Below are 17,382 nucleotides of genomic sequence, written 5' to 3'. Positions count from 1 at the left end.
GATTCATTTGGTAACTAAAATGGAAGCTTGCAAGGCAGGTACTTGACTAAATAATAAGGTGCAGGGTTCCTGTAAAAGCAAAGTTTGTCTTTTTATCCTCAGATTTAATTTCACTTTCCCCCGTCAGAACATATGTGTGTGTTGGGAAGATAAGTACATAATGAGGCACGACGTGGCACAGGAGGGTATTTTGTGTTTAGAAGTAAAGCACAGAACATTTCCCTCTTTTGAATTTGTACAAGGATAAAAATATCACTGTACAGTTAGACACAAAGTTGTTTCCAGGTCAGAATTAAAGCTGCAAGCATGACAGAGCAGTCTGAAAACGTGCACATATAACGCAATGTTTTAACTACGTTCCATTCCAGACGCCTCAATCCCTACATCGAGTTGGTGCAGACATACGTGTTTGAATACGTGAACTGGAATAAATTCCCTTAAATTCTTCTTGTTTCATGATCAGGTCTGAATCCTAAATAGCCAAGTACTTTGACTTTGTATCAAAATTCAAATGTCAGAATATAATGACATTCCTGTTAGCCTCAGCTGTACTTTATGTTTACTGCTAATTACTCTGCCAAAGAATGCAGTGGAGTTATGTGACGATTGTTGTTGGTTTGTCTGTCAGCAACATTACTCTAAACGGATTTGGATGAAATTTTCCGGGAAAGTCAGACATGACACATTGATTAGATTTAGGCAGTGATGCAGCTTATAGTCTGGATGATTAGTTAAAGATAGTGGCACGGTGTCACTGTACCTACGACTACAAGTGAATGCTACATCAGCTGCCTGCTGATAATCACATGATTGCGATCCTGCTACTGATTGACCTCTGCGGATCTCACATTTTTTTAAAGATTTCGTCTGTCAGAAATGATACAACTGAGCAGCCTTGGCAGAGTGCTGTGCTCTGAGTGTTTTTTCTTGTTAGCAAATATTACCATGCTAAAGCACAACGCAAAAATGCTGAACTTGGTAAACATTATACTTTGAATCACCATCTTAGCATTATCAGTGAGAGTGCTGTCTGTCATTCAGCACAAAAATTATGATTTTATTACTTACACAATTATTTTAAGAGCACAAAAATAAACTATTTACAATAGCTCTGATTCACAAAACTTGGACAGCATTCACTACATTACAGTGTTTTCGAAAAAGGGTCACTTAAGGGCTCTGAAAAGTTTCTAAACCTATTGACATCATCACTAAATAGCAACAGTACCTGCAATGAGCTGAAGTCAGTCATCTTCTACTGAAAATAGACACTGGTCAGTCCTTGCTGTTATCAGCTGCAGCACAGAGAATCAGACACAAAGTAACCTGCATGAAAGCCAGACTTTCGACACAATAGAGAAGTAAGATGGGGGTTGCACAGCCTAGATGCCATGTTAAACACGGCCAGCAGCAGGTGTCAGTCCTGCCTAAGCCTGACCTTGCGGAAAGGCAGCATATTTCAGTTTCCCCTTCAGTAGCTTCAGAGTAGTGTCCAGAGAGGGTTGGGGAGGAGGGTGTCCATGCAAAAGGGCCTTCAAACGCTTTCTATGCAGGCCACTAGAGAAACAGGGATGGCCTTAGGCTGGAACTAAGCCTCATGCCTGCCTCACTGACACTGATCCGCCTCTCTTGCATCGCTACACAGCCTAAATAAAGCAGCCATGGTCAACACAGAGAACAGAGGCTGAAGAAAGTGGAGGTTTTCACTTCGTGTCATCTCAATGATACTGGATTGCTTCTGATGCAAGCAGCCATTGGCTTCTTCTTCCGAAGATTTTCTTCTGGCATTTGCATATAACATAACTGTAACACATTTCTGACACAGTAAGGAATTTCTTTTAATACAGTTTTTTAGGTGAAAGTGCAGTAAGTACAGAGCAGCCGCTCTCTTGGCTAATACTCCATGAGACATTTGGTGAAGAAACATCATTAGTTTATTTTAATGTGCCACGATGGAGGCTGAGTGACACTAATGGGGGGCTGCGTAAAAAATGGTGTCAATCTTGGCACTGTGACGGTTCACTGAACAGCACATTAGTGCTAAAAGTATTTCAGGTCTCTAAGTATGCCTTCCTCTCTTGAGCCTATACGAGAAGGGGGAAGGGGCCACCAAGGCAATTCAAAAATGCAGTTTCAGTATTCATAATAGGGGAAAACTGAGAGCACACACTGAGAAACAGACAACCTGGAGTACAGGCAAGGAATGTCTCAATCCTTCTGTTGAGCCTCAGCCCTAAAGATGCATTAGCAGGAGTGCAGAATGGATTTTCTTTTTTTGATCCAAATATCTGCAGTCAGCAAGGAGGTTTTGAATCGAAAACAGATGACCATCTCTCACTCGATCAAAGGAAATACTTACAGAATGCCAGCACAGCAGATTGTTGTTGTAGTGCAGAAATGCTTGATGTTGCAGGGAAGATTAATGAGCAATTTACAGTGTGATTATTAACAAATTTGGTCATTAAAGCAATGAGATGTGATTTAGTGGGAAATAGTGCCGGACAGAACGAGCAGTTGGGTTCTTGCTGGACAGTGTGGTGGCATTAGCAGTAAAACATCTCGGGGCGTTTTATGTGAACTGTTTGCCTGCCTTTGTGGCAAAACCAACTGTTTGCCATTAAGAAGTGCCAACTAAAGATAGAGTGGGAAAATAAGAGGTGGACTTGACTGCTATCATTTTCAGAGCATGTAATAACCGGGAGGTGACCGGGGTCAAGTGCCTTCACTTTGGCCTCAACTGAGACAATATGATACAAAAGGCAGATGATGAGTCATTTTAGCACAAAATAAGTGGTGTCCACTGCTCCACCTGTGACAAGTCATGCATCAGAGGTCAGGCTTCATCAGGGTCAGATCCCTTGAAAAATGCACTGAGACAGATGACCTTTCTCTGATGATATGTAAACATCAGATAAAAGGGGCATTACAAAATCATGTGCATTTAAACTTATTTCAATTTTAATGTTTAATGTTTCTCATTGGATATTTCTAATTTATCAAATATAAAGCTGCTCCAGTTAATGCTTTATTACACTATCAATGAATCAAGTGATTGTGCATGAAGTGAAAGATGTCTCCAGCAATTAAACTCGAGAGAATTTTCACTCGGCTGCATTTCCTGTTCGTTCTACTAAGCATTTTAGCATCTTCCCTCAGAAGTTGATGGGGACCAAAGCAGTGCTAAAAAGACTGTTCATTTTTATTTATTTATTTTGGTCAACTTTATAATTTATGGCTTTCTAACAGTCTCTTCCTGCACAGTTGACATATTAATTTCTCTATATTTCTTGCTATAGGTATGCTGTTTCCACAGAGGTGCAGAACTTCCAATTTTAATGTAAAATTAGCCCACAATGAATGAAAAATATTCAGAAACTGCTAGGAATTCAGAGGGTTGAAGCGAATAAATAAGGATCTCGGAAAGGATGCCACCTGTACACTTTTGGGGGTCATAGTTTTTTAACATGTGAAAATTGAGAGTAGAAAAAGGTCTCAAATATGTTACAATTATCTATCAAATTTCTCAAGTATATAGGCTATCAGCTGTCAAAGCTATAGAATTTTGTGCAATGTGTATATTGAATGTGTGTATTGAATTAAAAGAATGTGCCCAGATGAGTTAGAAAGCCCACGTATAATTTGATGAAAGTGACAAGTCATACAAATCGAATGCAGAGAAATAATTAATAATTCAAACCAGCAGAATCCTTCCTGAGACAGAGGGGGAGAAAACAGAGGAATAAGAAATACGATCCCCGGTGTCTGCTCTGTTCCCTTTTCTTTGCAGGATTCATGAAATCTGGGACACTGAGTTATGTTATATATCCTGCATGTGTACTTTTTCAAAATATCTTTTCTTCCGCATGAAGTCAGCAGAGATGAAACTTGAGTGCTGGAGTTCATCCTCACAATTCAGATAGAAACATCATGGCCGCTATCAATTGAAACTGCTACATGAAATGCATAGGGTTCAAGTCAAGGTTGAGTGGAGAGTGCTCTCCGGTATGAATTCAACAAAACACAACATGTTTGAATTTGCATTGCTGCGATGATCCCATTGATGCGGTGCCTGTTGGCGTGTCCTCAGGGGTTAATAACCCAATCTCCTGCTGTAGTCCTCTCCTAAGTGATTCAGCGGAGGTGGAGTGACCTTAGCTATCTCCTTGTGGAATATAACTGAGTTGACTTGTTTATTGTTTTTCTCCTTCTTCCTGTGTGCCCTCTATCCATGCTTGTTTTTTTTTATTTGATTGGCCTCTGGTATGTTTTACGGAGATGCCCTTTCCGTGCAATCGCCCTGGGTTCTTGTTCTGGTCTGGGACTTTTGTGGCGCTGGCATCAAGGGTCAGAAAACCCTGTGGCTGTGATTGTCCCCTACGTTGTGATGCCAGAGCATCCAGAGGATTAGTTTGTATTTTCTACTTTCCCTCCCATCCACCCTGTCTCTCTCATTCATTCACTCATGACTGTACATTGTCGGTGTGCCAAAGTTTGTGCATACACGTTGTATCCATAAACCCCCAGGACATGCTGTTGGGGAGGCCCATGTTCGCACTCAGCCGCATGAACACACGCGACTGTTTTCCCGCCAAGTAGGATTTGTAGTATTTTCCCCCAAGATTCTTGTGGCATTCGCCCGATAAGCTTCATCCTGCCAGTTTCTAGCTGCCTGGCACTAAAATGTGTGTGAAGCCTCTGAGACCTCCTCTATCATTATTCATGAACATCATTATTTTGCAACTGTCTGCGTTCTTTCAATGAATTTTTCCGGCACCAAACTGTAGGCGGCCTCTAGTATCAGCATGTAACACTCAGATTCTTTTGGTTTTCACTCCAAAAAATTAAGTATGTGTGAACCGTCCTAAAACGTGCAGCTGACAAGCATTTGGCAAAATCTTTCTAACGCTTAATCGTGCCCCCCTCCTCCTCCCTTCCCACCCTCTAATTGGTTTAATGTACAGTGAAATAAGGTCGCCTGTTTTCTTTTAAACTTAAACTGTGGACAGATCCTGCCTCTCTTGCCGAATGGCTGTCAGGTTCAGTTAGAAGCTTAGGTAGAGTGAACAAAAAGGATCCGTTAAGCTGAAAATCCAATCTGAAGTGGGCTGGTGGTAAAGTATTCTTTAATAACTAAATGATGCATGAACTCCTACCCTGGCAGAAGCCAATGACAGAGGTTAAAGCAAGGACAATGTACTTCTCTTTCGATGTTAGTCTCACACATAACGTTTAATTAACTCCGAGAATACACCTCGAGGAAACATTTATTCTTGCAGAATTCTTTTCAGGCCACACAGGGACTGCATTTTTCCAGCTGCATTAAGCTGCTACTTGTGCTCTCGAAAAAAAATAAAAATAAAATGTGGGGCTCATGTTCTTGGGGGAGCTGGAAATTGGCTGCTAAAATAAGGTTGACCTCGCACCTCTCGCGGTTAGAGAATGCTACTAATGAAGCGAGGTCTGTATCAATGAGGAGCACAGACAGTGTGTCAACATGAAGCACCTGAGTCCCCTATTATGGAGGATTGTTGTACACAACATGTCAAGGCTGTCTTTGGTTTTTATCACCAGGATATTCCAAAAATCCAGCAGGCCCAAACATTCAACTTTAAGTGTTCAGTTAAAACCAGGTTGATTTTAATGGTCCTCTAGTCTCACTTGTTTCCACAAATTCTAAACAAGTATTTCACTAATTTAAAAGTGCTAGACATAGCTTTATTGCTGAAGTCTACTCCACCTTTGAACAATGTAGTGGCGTGGTTCACACATACTGCAATATCTCATCTACTTCTGGATGGATGACCATAACCATTGATACATTCTTGAGACATTCTTAGTCCCCTCAGGATGAAATGCAACATATTTGCACATTGTCTGACTTTTCATCTATCATGAGGTAAAATTTTATTTCATCCCACATTTTGGTTTGTGACCAAATGCATGCAAACGTATTGACGTATTTTTCAGTCTCTGCTCTATTTTGTAGTTAGCATGATACCTACAATGTGGAGCTTTTGTCTCCCCTTCTGGCAATGAGAGTAATTACACAAATACAGTTGACCTCGCAGCTTTTCTTTCAAAAATAAGGACATTTTGAAGTGCCCCCAAACTTTGGATTGCTAGAGTATATCTTATCATACTAGCATGCTTGAATTAAGCTCAAAATATTGCTGTGACTTTATAAAGCCTTAGAAAATTGCTTGCCAATGGCATTTAATTTTTGTCCTTTCCGCATACAATACATTTGTGGTCTTATTGTTGATATGACTTAATGGAGTACTCTACCAGTTCAGCATCATGTTCATATTCTGTAGCCGGATTCATGATGGGCAATTAAAGTTCCACCAACTCCAAGAACTTTCTTGGAAGCTGGATATGTAGACTACGGTTGGCTTGCTGAAAAATGGAAGTGAGTCATGCATGCAGGCTGTTTGTTGGCTATCTTTCAGGTGGCTGAAAGAGCAGGCTACTTCATAATATAAAGGCTATTATGTGTGATTCATCCACTGTTCTCCCAGTTTTTCTACACTGAGATCAAAATTGAACTATCTCCAGATTGTGATCCATATTTTTGCACATATCACTCACACTGGGCGGCAACTTACATCAGGTAGTGACACTTACTACTTTTAGCTCCACGAACTTGTATTTTTTTTTCCTTTTTTGAACTTGTAGTCTTCCTTCTCAGCAAATGCGAGTTCATCACTTAAGGCCGTATATCAGATCTCTCACAAAAGACTAATTACAACATTTTAACGTAATTTTCCCAAACATCTGCATGCAGACTTTGGTGCTCATTAATTTATTCAACCTAATTTATATGTAGGTGTGTAGAGTTGATGGAGTTTCCCTTTAAGGTTGTTCCAATAAAACCAGGACTTGTCTGTGTTCTATCTGTGTGTATTACCATATTAAGCCCCAGCTTTTGCTTTTGAGCTTTCTTTTTAAACTGTGTTTAAGCACGTATTTGATCATGTGTGACATGATAAGAAAAACACCAATTACTGTTAATGTGAATTCGCTGAGGGCTCTGGGTTCATGCCCCTTGTTTTTCATCAAAGGATAATTTCTTGTCTTGGGGGCAAAGCCTGATCCGACCACATTCCGGGCTGCAAATAAGTTAGCATCTTGTTCTCTTACAGTGCACATTATGAGCAGTCCATTCTTCAGTCATCAGCGAAGGCCGAGTCAGACATGAGGCCATTTCCAAAGACGTGCCTCGGGCTATGCTCTTCATCCACACAGACTTTGGACACAGCTGAGGGGCAGACTAATTCATGCCCTGTCCTCTCCGATTGAGAGAGGAGCGAGAGGGACTGAGAGATGCATTGGCCTACATAACCGTAATGAGCTGTTCACGTAGGTAGTGAGCTAACATGGCGAGACATGTGGCTAAGTTAATAGGGAAGGCAGTGTAATCCTGCCACATACCTACGTATGAGGGAGCGGCATGTGATTCGGTATTGATGGGCGTTTTGCTAATCTGCTTTGAGAGGTCTGACAGTGAGTGAATGGGGAGAGATTCGGTACCCCTGGGACACATCCAAGGGCAATAATGAGGCTCCACATGGCCTTGTGATCACCTCATGATTTTGTCTTCTCACAAGGGTATCAATATTTAGTACACATGAGAAATAGATAAGTTAGTAGTCATGATAAAATAAGTTGGCCTTTAAAAAAAAAAAAAAAAAAAAAAATCACCTATTAATTTGTTGTGCCTGGACACCTAAAAGGTGCAGCAGTTAAGTATATTGGGTATACTCTCATTTAAATGAAACTAAATAGTGTTTTTTTGTTTTGTTTTGTTTTTTTGTGATGTGCAGTGTTGGGCAAAAGACTTGGAAAGTGTGCTGAGCTAAGGTAGCATTTACTCTACATTAAATGAGCACTAAAAGTGAAGAAATGTCAATATAAATAAGAAAATTGTTGAGTTTTTTCACTGAATTGCTTCAGATGCAAATCACCATGTCGGCGAAAAATAAAGCTGGTGGTGGGGGTGCCCATTCGATAACACCCTGTCCTTGAAAACTTCTCCTTTGTTGCACCTTCAGATTTTATTTGATTGATTTATTTAATGTCTATTAAGAGTAATCCTTTATCCCTCTATTTTATATATGTGGGTAAATTTATTTCTGGATTTGTTTTTCATTGTTGTGTGAACTTTAAAGTGATGACTTGTATACTATACCTTGATCATTAGGCTAAAGCGGTTGCATTGTAAGGTGGTTAAATTCAAAATAAATAGACTTTAATAAAAACAAGCAATTAAAAATGATCCGTAATTATCAACATCTACTGAAATACAAGATTTATTCTGATACATTTTCAGCTTTCTTGCCCAGCCCTAGCACGCACACACACACACTCACACAGCCAGCTAGTAGTGCCACTGTTAATCTGAGCAAATGCATGGCCCATTAGCTGTTTTGCGGCAGTAATAAAATTCCTGTGCATAATTCATGGCTCTGTGCTTTCAGGGACTGTCTTGTTGCAAAGGTTGAGCGTCTTGAAGTTAACTGCATATCAAAAAAGCATTAAAATCAGCCTAAACTAAAGACTGGTCTGTCTTTTAGCCTATGTATGTTAGATTGTTGCAAGAAAATTGACTAATAATGCAAAGTTCCTCCAGAGAAGTGGTGTCTTGAGTAATTAAACATCATGTGCGCTATTTCCAATTAACACCATCGCACCTCTGTATAGATGCTCCTTGTTTCAGTTTTTTATAGTCTGTCTATATTTACTGTATGGCACCCTGTCTCTCCTTCCTCCTCTCTTTCTATCTGCTATGTTTTTTTTGAAGGGTTGTACAGCTTTATGTAAATCGCAAGATGCTAAAAAGACAGAGTCTTTTCCTTAGAAATGACAAAACTGCCATGATTCCACCCTTTTGTCTATGGTTTTGCTTTATTCTCATAGCTGCTCTGCATTCCTCTAAAGGTGGCATAACATCATGTGTTAACCAAATTGAACCTGACAACTGTCTCATTCATTTGCAGCCAGTGTTTGTTCCAGAAGTTCCAAACAACAGCCTCTTGCATTCCTGCGTCTCCGGCAAGAACTGTAAATGCTTGCAAAAAAACATAGTATCGCGTCACCCCGAGGCTTCTCTCTCTCTTTTTCTGATGTACACCGCAGACAACACCATACATAAAGAAACCCTTCTTATCTTATTTGAGCAGTTGCTTCAGGTATTTCTGCAAACTCCAAGGGGCTAGAATTATAAATCACTGTGAAGCAAGATGGCAATCAGCGAGTATTGTTGCAAAGAAGACTAATGAAACCACCCACCCTGGTAAATGACCTGGAGATCTGGTGCGATACTGACTCCCCACAGTCACCAAGATGTGATACACTGGATCTCTCTCACACATAGCCTCCCATGATGCGCCGTGAGTCGGCCAAGGCCAGATAAGGCCACAAAGGCAAAGCAATGGGGCTTTATGTCTGTTTGTTCCATTACGGAAAGCTTATTTCAGATTTTCCTGACTTCTGTTTAACTGCCACAGAGGACACTGTAATTTTATCTGAGCCAGAGAGAAAGAGGTAGAATAGTGTGCTCGTGAAAGCTGGTATTCCCTATGGTAATGCACATTTAATTGTAAATACATGCTACAACCTTTCTTTGGAATAAATTAGCATGTTTACTATTGTTGCTCTGTACTTCCAAGGACCTCAAAATGATCAAAGGAGGGAGTTTGTTTGAAGAATGAAGCATTCAGCATATTTTAGGTTAACAAGAGCTGAGTTTCTCTCTACAGCAGTTGGCTAGTGTCATCTCCCCAGCCTACACCCCCCCCCCCATCACATATGAGGCATCGTCTATTTTTATCCTTTTTTATTACTATATCCGCATCTCACCATACGTGGATGTGAATACCGCGCTCCTCAAACGACATCATTATTACATCTGACTGCCATGCTAAATCACCTCATTTATCTCTCATTGGCATGCCAGCTCTGTCAAAGCCCCTGAAAATAAGAAACAAACACAAAGGGGTTTTATAAAGGGATGATGCATTCCTATAAATTGCAGGATCACACTTGTAACATCTCGAAGAATCCATGCCAACCGGGCGCTATGCGTTCTGCTTCCTGCACCCACACGACATATGGCTCCATTTGTTGTACATGTGCAAACCCAGCTAATGGCTGTTTTCCAGTATAGGTTTAATTTGGGTTAAGTTGTCTACATGAACCCATAACACCTTTGTATATGTGTATGTGTTTGGTGCTTTAAATAAACCAATTAACAGTATGGCTGGATTCCTGTTGCATGTTCGAACACATTGTATCGAATAAATGTATTATACCAGGTGAAGAAGATGCAGTAAATACATCCTACTGATTTCTATCCACTACATTCAAAGAAAAGTTAAATCACAGCCTCATGTGTGCTTTTAGTTTAACTTGAGAGTAGTCAGAGTATTTAGACTGTCAGCCCTGAAGGCCATTATACCTTAAAGGTCTGTATTTCTGGACGTATTTCATTTCTTTGTGAGAATGACAGGAAAGATTGATACCTCTGGTTCAGCTATGAAAGAGTTGCAACATATTATGCTCCATAAAAGCACATATTTTGTCGTTTCTCTTTGAGTGCAAATGACACAAATGGCATGCCCCACAATAATTTATGAATTTTTGTGGTGCTGTGAGGCATATTTTTTACATTTTATGATAAGTATAGCACATTTCAAAACACAATTTCAAACTGCTTTGCAATAACACGAATCCAATTAAAGCACAAAGTGGAACAAGAAAAGCACTCAGAGGGCGCAGTACTCTGCCAAGTCAGTCGTTATGTCATTGTTTCTGATAAGTCCCGATAAGTCTGCAACGATCGATTTGAAGTAGGATCGCAATCATGTGATCGTCAGTAGGCAGCTGATGTAGTCTTCACTTGCTGTCATAGTTACAGTGACGTGCTGCTATCTCACAATGATACAGAAATATTTAATAAATCCGTGGATCCAGACTATAAGCTGCATCACTGCTAAAATCTAATCACTGCATCCTTGTGTCAGTTCTGACCTTGCCTGACAATTTCGTTTGAATCCGTTTGTCCATTTTTGAGTAATGTCGCTAACAGATAAACAGACGGACAGACAAACACACGCTGATCGTCACATAACTCTGCCATGTTCCTTGGCGGAGTAATGATCGAAGAATGAGAGACAGACAGCAACAGCAATATGGACCATTGATGGAAATGACATAGAATGTTCATAGTTTCACTTCAAGATTAAAACCACCATAAAAGGATATTTTGTAAATGCAAAGTTCAAATGCTTGGGCAGACCTCAACCCTGTGACCTCGCTGCCCATTGATAGAACATGCTAATCTCCATTTGTCTCTCGATGACTAACATTTTCAGCTTTGTTGCCTACTTCTATTAACAGCACTAAAAAATAAAAGCGCAAAGGGATTCAAGCAAGCTAATATGTAAAAAATCTGATTTAACATCACTGAAAAGTGGGTTTTTCAAAGTGATTCAAAGGATGAGACAGTTTGCAGCTCTGATGTCCTCACCGAGCTCCTTCTAAAACCTGTAGCAACAGCAAATGCTCTATCACCTTTATTTTTTTCAGTCTGGACCCTTGGAAAACAAGGGGAGACACATCCGAGAAGCTAATGTAGCAGGAAGGCACATCAACTTTGGACTAAGCCAACAAGCTTTTTAATTTTGGCATCAATCCTTCCATCGAACTCTTGGCAAGAAAACGAGTAAAGGTATTTCCAAAAAATGTCAAACTATTGAACTGAAGTCGACCACACAAATATTCTGCCAAGGCTCACCCCTGTGCCACCACAACAGCTCCTATCAGGCGAACTTTTTTCAACTTTTTTCAACTTCAGACTTATCTGGGCTGTCATTCAGTCCCAGTTGTGAGCCACAGCTTGACTGTAAAACTGGCTCACATCTCTGCCAAAAGGGATTTGCTGCCTGCCCATGTGTCCCCTGGATGTGCAGCTAAGTATTTGACAACACACAATAATTATTTGAATTGTAAACTATTTGCAAAGGCTATGCTTTGTGACTCCTTTTTTTTTGCAGCTATCTAGTTAAAGAGAATTTTATGAAGCCTTTTACAAGATATGACATAAAATAAATGTTTGTGAACATTATAGGCCAGAAAATTATTACGCATTATATTTTCCTCTCGAGTTTATTGAGGTGACGTGTAAATAATTTACAGATTGTGCATTGTGGAGATGGTTTTGTAGATTTGTGTTGTTAGCACACATTTGAACGTTCCAAACGGTACATTTAGTAGTCTCCTTGTGCTTCAGTGTTTACTACAGTGGTAAACTAAAAGTCTCTCTGTTCACTCTGGCTGCCTACATAACATCCCACTTAGTTTTTGTTTGGCTCCCACTCCGAGCTCCAAGACACAATTAGCAGGATCATACTTCCAACAAATTCCTGTGATGATTTTCAGGCTGTGTGCACATGTGCGTGTTTGTGTACTCAGAACGGATTAAGATAGGGTCTGAGTTATGGCAGCTGCCTTACGAGGGAAATGGGGAGGGTGGGAAAGAAAATAGAGACAGTGATGGAGAGAGCGAAGGAGAGTGTGTGAGAGGAAGACGGACCTGGCACCCTGCACTCAGCACTTTCACCGACTTAGCACAACAGTGTGGATGTCACCGACTCTTAAATCACTCCCAACCTTCCTCCAGCTCCATTTACATTTCAGGGAAATCCTCCTGCCTTGAGCCAGAGAGGTTGTTTTATTTAACTGTCTCAGGATACAAATACCAATTACTGTAATGTAGCTCCTGCTGAAGTGTGCGCAGCTGCTGAATGATGTAGGAGCTACTGCAGTCGAAGAAGCTTTTTCTGTTTCTCAGTGTTGTTCCGCTTTTTTTTTTCTAAATCGCAAACTTGCTCTGTTTTCTGTTTCGACAGAGCTGGTGGTAAATGGTGTCTTGTGGTTGTGAGGTCAAGACAAAGTTAAGGTGAGAATGCACACATCACTCTTCCATCCATTTTCTACACACCACTTAATCCTCATTAGGGTTGCGGGGGGCTGGATTCTATCCCAGCTGACTTTGGGTGAAGGCAGGGGACATCCTGGATAGGTCACCAGTCTGTCACAGGGCTAACCTGAGCATGTTTTTGGACTATGTGAGGAAGCCGGAGTTCCTGGAGAAAACAGGGAGAACATGCAAACTCCATGCAGAAAGATGCCAGAAAGACTGGTACGCGAACCGGGGATCTTCTAGCTGCAAGGCTAAAGTGCTAGCCACCATCACTCAGTCAATAAAATTGTTAAGTTTTGTCACTCAAACAGTTCAGTGTTATGGTAGCATTTACTCACAAGCACAGAAAAATGCTTAAAATTAGTTTTGCTTAATTTCCTAGGTGTAAAGACAAAGTCAAAGTGTAAACAACATCATAATGAACCGTCCATGTGCCATCAGTGGTTTGACTTTGTGTGATTGATGGCCTGTGCACATTACATATCACTCAAGAGTATTAGATTGCTCATTAGCATGATGATGGGGCGAGGATGGATCTTAGGTTAATTACTGATGAAGAGTCTAATAAGGGTGCCTCCTCAGTGCCTCTGTAGGGCACTTGTAAGTGTACTTGGGAGTAGTGAAGGAGTTGACAGAAGACAACATGCAGTCCTCTGACAAATGTTTGCTGCTGGTACACTAAATTAGTGTCAACGAATGCAGTCCTCTTCCAGAGAAGGCTCTGACAAAAGGCAAAGATGCATGACTGGTTTGCGTTCAGCTTGTCTCGTAAAACTGTATGTAAACTTTCGGTGAGAGTTTGCTGCCTCTAAGTTTCTCTTAATCCCCTGAGCTGGACCCAACACCATGGAGAGGAAAGCTGCACACTCATGGATACAAGTTGCATACAGAGTGTGTCCCAATCCTTTGGTTTGTCCATAACTGCAGGGCTCCTTCTTTGCTACATTTATGTGTCTGTTTTCTTTCACACACACAAAATGCCTTCTTAAGTTAAATGGGATAATTCTAGGAAAATGTAAACCAATTAACTACATTAATATAATTTTAAAATCACCATATTTGAGTGAGAAAATGTGTCCAGACTTTTGACTCTTAGTATATATCCAACATACTTTCTTTTGTGAGGCTTCCTGTTTAAGCTTTCAAATCACATCCCAGTCTTTTGCTGATTTGCAAACTCTACAGTAAATATATGTTAAACAGCTGCAAACACTTGCTGGTTTGTGTGCTTAGGCAATATCAGAAAACTATGAGGATGCTGAGGCTGCTGGCTGTTTTATTGCTCTGCATGTGGGCAACATCATGACATTTGCTGGATGCTAATTTCCGCTGCTATGCTGCTGTCATTTGTCTTTGAGCAGTATTTGTACTGATATTAATTGTGAATGCCTGCTAATCAATGCGAAATTATGTTTCACAAGAATAGTCAGCTGCAAGTCAGGGATTTTTTTAGTGTAATGCACTTAAGTTTATAGTTATCTGCTACAGAAGATAGTTTGTCAAAGCCTGCTGCTGCATGTTAGGCAGGTTTTAGATTACACTTCAAGTATTTTAACTTCAGTAGCTAGTGTGCTATCTTTGAAAATGACAATAGATTTCACATGATAGTGGGGTCTGGCACCAGGACGTTGGCAGTGGATCAATTAAGTACTCTGGATTGTGCAGTGGGGCCTCTGAATCATACTTATTCGACTGCACCCTGTTGATGCTTGATCAGAATGGGGTCTTGGAAGTTTGGAGCTCAAATCAACATCTTGGGTGATTGTCATGTTCTTCAAGATGTTCCTGATCTTGACATTTGGGATTTCCATTTGCATGAAGGAGTGTGCTTGTTCTGGGGCATCGTTTATTTGGGTGTCTAAGTCTTATCAAATCCAAATTCAATTGGTGAATTATATTTTGAAAATCACCCCCTGTTCACCTATAGCGACCAGAACTGTTGGTTGCTGGCTTTGTACTAGGGCTATAAATCTGGGTGTACCTGCTGTAATACTGTACATTTTAGTATGGAGGTCTTTGGGGGTTGATGTATTTTTGTGCTTACCTCTAGTGGCCATTTGAGGAACTGCCATTTTTGTCTCTTTTATGTTTGCTTCAATTTTCTGTCTTGGAGGTTGCCATTGGCCAGAACAAGGCCGATTTCTGAAGACTCCACCCTGCAACCAACAGGTCCCACACGATCTGATGCCAATGTACTGCTACCCGACCTCCCAACCACAGCTCAGGGGGTTTAATGTTGTGACTGATCGGTGTATGCTTATGGTGAAAGATGAATACACATAAACTCGATATGTGCTTGAGGTTCCCATAGAAATCCGTACGTGTGTCGGAAGAGTCAACACAATTTCCCCAAACAGACAAACTTAAACAACACAGTCTGTTCAAACAACATGTTCTATGTTTGTTTTTAGTATACATGCAATGTCACAATGCCACGTGTATTGCATACATGTGGGATTTCTCCATTCTGTTTTCTATGACATGACTGCCTACTAAGTTACAAACACAACTTTTCACTCCCAGCTTGTTTCCTAGCACATTCTGAAACTAACCCAGGGGCTAGCCCAGTTCAAATCCCCATATATCTCGGCTCGTCTTCATTTTGAAACACAATGTTTAAATCCCCAGTTGATATTGTACATAAATAACCACTCTCCACCTCTCATCTGCCAGAGATGGATTGCCCTCATTTATGTGGTTTGTGCTGCTAAATTATTTAACGTTGAAGATGAGTGAAATATGTTGGGCTATGAATACAAGCAAAAGGAAGCCCGGATGGAACCTGGTAAGATAATAGTAACAAAGCCGCCTGTACTCATCTGGGAGGAACTGCGCTTGAGAGAGCAATAGTCTATTATATCAGGAACCCCCCTCAGTGAAAGAAGCATTTTACATTCTTTGTTTTTTTCAGTTAACGAAGCCATGTCTAGAAAACTCTGCACTGTGTGCTCAATATATGCATGAGCCCGTCCTTGGTGTCTCTTTCAAAAGTCAAACTACCAAATTGGAACATCTCAGCATGCTCCTGTGAACCCTGAAAGGATGCATCAAAGTTTTTTTGTTTTGAAACCGTGTTTGCGCACGCCTGAACTCGCGATAACCTTCAGGAATAGTGAAAAGAGTCGAAAGTGTTGATAGTTTTTTGGGGGGAATTTCGCTCCAAAGTCATGTAGGCCGCAAATAACGATCTTCAACGCTTTTATTATAAAGCTTTTAGGTTTAATTTGAAATATGGGGAAGCGCAGTTGAACGCATGAAGTGCTCGCAATTTTGAAAACTGTATTTTTGTCCAATCAAAGCTCACTCAGGCCTAGCCATTTCTCTATGCTTCACTCAGCTGTATTTAACACTGCTTGTAATCAGTGTCCTCCACATGACATCACTCAGAGGACAAATTCAAAGGTTTAGAATTCCAAAACATGTGCGCGAGTTTCACAAATGAGCTTTGTGTTTAGGTGAAGAGCCCCTTTGATACCTAAAGTAAAGCCAAGGTGTCCTGGTTGGAATCATGTTAGGAGTAACTGAAACCTTTTCATGAAGCAAAAAAAAAGTTATTGCTGTTGTCATACAACTCCCTTTTAGGTCATTTTAATTTAACCTCTCCTTAAGGTTTACTCGTCCTTTTTTTTTTAAACTTTTAAATGTTTGATGAGTTTTTTAAACTATGGTAATTGTGTTGCCAAGGCTTTGACAAATCATTTTAAAACTCTGAAAGTATAGTCATGTACAAGTGAGAAACTTTATTTCAGGCCCACAAATGTTCGTGCTGTAATTAGAACCAGACTATGGGGATACTTGCGGCTCTGTGAGGCTGTTTGTGGGCATATATATTGACAAATACGTAATATAGATAATGTGTTCTCATCTGAAAACCAGCAGTGTTAGTCTAACCAAGTATGCTGAACAGATTCATCACACACATTGAAAAGTCAGCTGGCGATAACTACTTTGATGGTGGAAAAACCTTCTGCCCTGAGAGACATCTATCAACAGGTCTTGCAGTCTGGAATATTTTTTTGAGTGTGCGAGTTAAGATTTCAAGTGATCGCTTTGTGTGAGTGCATGATGATCATTAAGCTGTATTTGTGTTGCTCTAACCGGGCAGCAACTGTGTTAGTCAGTATACTGGGATATTTCCGCTTAAAAATGAAGGCTTCTCATGCACTTGCATGCGCTGTTTTTTCCGTTCATAGAAAAAGAAAAAATAACTCAGTTTTGTCGTGGACAAATCTGACATTAGAACACCCTAGTTTAATATTTTTTTGGTCATACGCTTGTCTGAGCTACCAAGCAGTCCCTACAACAGCCGCAATATGAGGCATTTAGGCAGCACTGGTAAATTGTAGTATCTGTTCAGAAGAAAATGTTCAGCGAGTGATGCGTTTTGCCTGTGACACAAG

The 17,382-nt window shown here is 40.5% G+C and overlaps 1 long non-coding RNA gene across 1 annotated transcript in view; it reads left to right on the top strand.

Annotated features, from left to right (window-relative positions):
* LOC127532491 (uncharacterized) overlaps positions 1-17,382 on the top strand; it is a 343,671-nt gene that overhangs the window by 2,426 nt on the left and 323,863 nt on the right. Inside the window, exon 2 of the long non-coding RNA XR_007939920.1 lies at positions 12,909-12,958. This is a non-coding gene — a long non-coding RNA (uncharacterized LOC127532491). The remainder of the gene's footprint in view (positions 1-12,908; positions 12,959-17,382) is intronic.

Source organism: Acanthochromis polyacanthus, chromosome 23 (assembly GCF_021347895.1).
Source record: "Acanthochromis polyacanthus isolate Apoly-LR-REF ecotype Palm Island chromosome 23, KAUST_Apoly_ChrSc, whole genome shotgun sequence".
Taxonomy (NCBI): domain Eukaryota; kingdom Metazoa; phylum Chordata; class Actinopteri; family Pomacentridae; genus Acanthochromis; species Acanthochromis polyacanthus.
The sequence above is the reverse complement of the archived record's forward strand: the minus strand, read 5'-3'. Positions and strand labels throughout refer to the sequence as shown.